This window comes from Vicugna pacos, chromosome 12, assembly GCF_048564905.1.
Source record: "Vicugna pacos chromosome 12, VicPac4, whole genome shotgun sequence".
Classification (NCBI taxonomy): Eukaryota; Metazoa; Chordata; class Mammalia; order Artiodactyla; family Camelidae; genus Vicugna; species Vicugna pacos.
In genome coordinates this window covers 16,953,932-16,959,257 of record NC_132998.1, presented here as the reverse complement: position 1 = coordinate 16,959,257, position 5,326 = coordinate 16,953,932, and positions in this window count along the sequence as shown.

Below are 5,326 nucleotides of genomic sequence, written 5' to 3'. Positions count from 1 at the left end.
ATACAAGTCCCAAAATGTTCTGGAAAATACCCCAAAATGATTTGGTAATTTCCTGAAGAATCTCCTTCACTTGGATTTTGGTCTCAGAATCTCAAAAGGAATCTTGTTTCTCTCAAGCCATGCTCCAATACGTTTATTAATCAATGGCAAGAAATACCAAGTTGCTAGAAATGGAACTTAGTAACCAAAAAAAACTTGTTTGCAGAAGGCAAATATTAGGTAGATGAAAGCTGTGCCAGCCCAGGAAGAATAATCAAGTTCAACCACATACTATCTTGTCTGACCTTGAACAGGTCAGTAAGCCACACCCAGGTATTTTCTCATCTGTAAAAACAGGGAAAATATTGCCCACCCAAAGGGTAAGTACCTGGATTATAAGGAAGGAGTGGAGGTGCCCAGCACAACAGACGCTCAACAAACGTTACTTGGATCAAAAGTTGCATATGACTTCAGTTTGCTGCAACTTACAAAAATCTAAGTGTTTTTCTCTCAGTAAAAGACCCCAATTTGTTTTATCTTAGAAATCCTGAGGCATTATTGCTCAGTTTCAAATGCAACATTGAAAATTAAAACTAATCCAAAAAGTCGTCTCCTGAGAGCCTGAAATGCCCAAATGCCCCATAAAAACTGCAGAAACTTAGGTGACTGGTCATCTTTTGGTCCAAAGCATATTAAAGCCCTTAAACTGAAAAAAAAATTAACACGGCATATACTATTGGTATATAAAATAATTTTCCACAAGAATCATATCTGAATACATTTTATGGTGACCTGAAGTAAGTTTAGTGATCCTTTCTTTACATAGGGCCAAAGTATTAAATAACTCAATAGGAAAGATATTTAAAATTACAGTGCCATCTACTGGCAAAGAAAATACTATCAATGCCAGCACATTTTAATGCTTTCATATTTTCTAACTGCTACTCAATGTTCAAAAGAAAACTGGAATTTAATTATGTATGTAATTCACTTTCTGATTACATTTACAGGATACTATTTATCATACAAAATAAAGTTAAAACGTTCTCTCTAAACGTTTTACTAGCGTAGCATCATTTCATTTTCAATAAACATTAAAGCAATAAAGGTAACTTCTAAAATCCATGGTACTACAATCCCCAATTTTTGTGTCCTGAATTTATTTATTATTAAATATATATAATGACAAAAAGAATTTTCTAGTATTAAAAACATCCAAATATCCTATGATCTTTCTTTTTACAAGTTTTTTTTTTCTTGTGACTGAAGTTTTTCTTTTCTTGAAGTATAGTTAATTTACAATGTTGCGTTAATTTCAGGTGCGATTCAGTAATATATTTGTCTTTCTCTGTCTGACTTACTTCACTTAATATGATAATCTCTAGGCCCATCCATATTGCTGCAAATGGCATTACTTCATTCTTCTTTATGGCTGAGAGAATTGCTTTGTGTATGTATACCACATCTTTATGTATTCATCTGTTGATGGACATTTAGGTTGTTTCCATGTCTTGGCTATTGTAAACAGTGCTGCCATGAACACTGGGGTACATGTCTTTTTTCAAATTAGAGTTTTCTCCAGATATACACCCAGGAGTGGGATTGCTGGATCATATGGTAACTCTATTTTTAGTTTTTTAAGGAACTTCTATACTGTTCTCTATAGTGGCTGCACCAATTTACATTCCCACCAACAGTGTAGGAGGGTCTTTTTTCTCCACATCTTCTTCTGTATTTATTATTTGTGGACTTTTTATTTTATTTTATTTTATTTTATTTTATTTTTTTTTGTTGTTGTGGACTTTTTAATTAATGGCCATTCAGACTGGTGTGAGGTGATACCTCACTGTAGTTCTGATTTGTATTTCTCTAATAATTAGCAACGTTGAGCATCTTCTCATGTGCCTGTTGGTCACCTGTATGTCTTCTTTGGAGAATGTCTATTTAGGTCTTCTGATTGGAATATATATATATATATATATATATAGAGAGAGAGAGAGAGAGAGAGAGTTGTATGAGCTGCTTGTTTATTTTGGAAATTAAGCTTTTGCTGGTCAGATTGTTTGGAAATATTTTCTCCTAGTCTGTAGGTTGACTTGCAGATATTGAAAAGTTCTTGCAACTCGAGGATAAATCCCACTTGATCACGGTGTATGATGCTTCTAATGTCTTGGTGGATTTGGTTTCCAGTATTTTGTTGAGGATTTTTGCAACTATATTCATCAGTGATGTTAGCCTGTTGTTTTCTTTTTTTGTGGTGTCTTTCTTTCATTTTGGTATCAGTGATGGTTGCTTCATAGAATGAGTTTGGAAGTGCTCCTTTGTCTCCAATTTTTTGGAATAGTTTCAGGACAGGCCATCAACTCTTCTGTACATGTTCGGCAGAATTCACCTGTGAGGCCGTCTGGTCCTGGACGTCTGTGTTTGTTGGGAGTTTTTTTAATTCCTGATTCAATTTCACTACTGGTAACTGGCCGGTTCATATTTTCTACTTCTTGGCTCAGTCTTGGGAGAGCATACCTTTCTAAGAATTAATCCACTTCTTCTAGCTTCTCTACTTTATTGGCATATAGCTGCTCGTAGTAGTCTCTTATGATCCTTTGTATTTCGGTGCTGTTGGTTATAACTTTTTCATTTCTGATTTTATTGATTTGGGCCCCCTCCCTTTTTTTTCCTAATGAGTAGGGCTAAAGGTTTATCAAATTGGTTACCTTTTCAAAGAACCAGCTTTTAGTTTGATTGATCTTTTCTATTGTTTTTCAGTCTCTATTTCATTTAGTTCTGCTCTGATCTTTATGGTTTATTTCCTTCTACTAACTTTGGATTTGTTTGTTCTTCTTTCTCTAGGTGCTTTAGGTGTAAAGTTAGGCTGTTTGAGATTTTTCTTGTTTTCTGAGGTAGGCTTGTATTGCTATAAACCTCCAACTCAGAACTGCCTTTGCTGCATCCCACAGGTTTTAGATCATCATGTTTTCATTTCATTTTGATTTGTCTCTAGGTATACTTTGATTTCCTCTTTGATTTCTTCAGTGCTGCACTGGTTGTTCAGTAGTATATTGTTTTCCACCATGTGTTTGTTTTTTGTAGTTTTATTCTTGTAGTTGATTTCTAATCAAAGCATTGTTGTCAGGAAAAATGCTTGGTACAATTTCAATTTTCTTAAATTTAGCAAGGTTTGTTTTGTGGCCCAGCATGTGATCTATCCTGGAGAAGATTCCACGTACACTTGAAAAGAATGTGTACTCTGCAGCTTTTGGATGGAATGCTCTATAAACACTAATTAAGTTCATCTGGCCAAATGTGTCATTTAAGGCCTGTGTTTCCTTACTGATTTTCTGTCTGGATGATCTGTCCATTGATATATGTGGTACATTAAAGTGCCCCACTATTACTGTGTTACTGTCAATTTCTCCTTTTCTGTCTGTTAATACTTGCCTTATATATTGAAGTGCTCCTATGTTGGGTACATACATATTTATAATATTTACATCTTCTTGGATTGATCTTTTGATCATTATGTCCTTTGTCTCTTATAACAATCTTTATTTTAAAATCTATCTTGTCTGATATAAGTATTGCTACGTTGGCTTGCTTTTGATTCCTATTTGGAATACCTTTTTCCATCCCCTTAGTTTCAATCTATATGTGTCTCTAGATCTGAAGTGAGTCTCTTATAGGCAGCATATATGTGGGTCCTGTTTTTATATCCATTCAGACAGTCCGTCTCTTGGTTGGAACATTTAGTCTGTTCACATTTATGACAATTATTGATATGTTCTTATTGCCATTTTGTTAATTGTTTTATTAGATTTGTTTTTGTAGGTCTTTTCTCTCCTTTCTTCTTTTGTTCTCTTGTGATTTGATGACTATCTTTAGTATTTTTTCTTTTTCTTTCTCATGTGTATATCTCTTACAGATTTTTGTTTTGTGGTTACCATGAGGTTTTTTTAATAGCAGTCTACATATATATATGCTTGTTTAAGTTCCTAATCTCAATTTCAAATGCCCCTCTTACCCATCTCATGATGGTTCCTTCTTTATATCTTTAATTGTAAAAGATCTTTTCTGGTAGGTTCCAGTCTTTTTCATCAATGGCTGTTCTGCAGTTATGTGTAATTTTGGTGTGCTCGTGGGAGAAGGTGAGTTTAGGATCTTTCTACTCCACCATCTTGGCCACTCTCTCATGACTGAATATTTTTAACAAGCGTTTATAACTGACATAGTCATGGCCCCCTTGACTGCTGCCAGAAGTGAATGCTCCACTATGATCTTAACAGAATGGCATTTTCATTTTTTTCTGTTTCCTTCCAAACTTGCATTTGTGGACATTTATCTAACAATAACTAAGTGCTAGGCACTTTCCTAATATTACATATATTAACTCAGCAAATCATAACAATAATCCTAAGAGATAGGTTTATTATCATCCCTGTTTTACAGATGTTGAAATCAAAGCACACAAAACTTAAACAACTTGCCGAGGGCCATGAAGCAGTAAGTGGCAGAGCCAAGGTTCAAACTAGGGGAGTTTGTTCCTAGTACCTATGCTTTTCATCACTGTGCTAAATTAAAGTGCTTCTCTGTAAAAGCTGCATTCAGTGTATATACTGAATTTATAATATAACACATTCTGCTTTTGAGGGGAACTTTTTCCTCACATACCTAAAACCTTTCATCATCATTTTTAATAACTACATGTCCTGACATCAAGTTGTTACATCTCGTTTTATTTACTTTAGTTACCTAATGCTGGACTTTCAGACTATTTCTAATTTCTTTCATTATGTAGAAAAATGCTGCAATAAGCAAATTTTGCATTGCATTTGGTTTTTTTCCTTCTTTTGAATTTAACTTCCTTAAGCTAATATACCCCAAGTGGCTTGACTGACAAGTATATAAAAGTGCCACATTACAGATATATAATGCTCTCTACTGCTTTTTAAATTTCATCATTATATAATGGTACCAGCAATAAAAGAATGCTCAGATCTTCCCAATCAGTATATCCCACTTCCCCCCAAACTTAACCGATACAAAGTGGTTAAGGATGATTTATGATGTGGGATAGTTAAACCAACAAATAATTAAATTTTGAAATGGGTAAAATGTTTTCTTCCTCTAGCAAAATAAAAAGATGGAAATAATTCTATTATTTTTTGCTTACGATGTCGGTGCTGTCTTGATTCCTTAAATGAGCCTCAAAAAGAAATCAGTAATACCCAAAGTCATTGTTAAGTGTCAGAGCTGGAGTCTGAGCCCACATCTGTCTGACTCTAAAGATCTACTTTGGATAACAGAACAAAAATAACAAAAAAGTAGAGGGTCAATGTACATCAAGAGAAAAAAC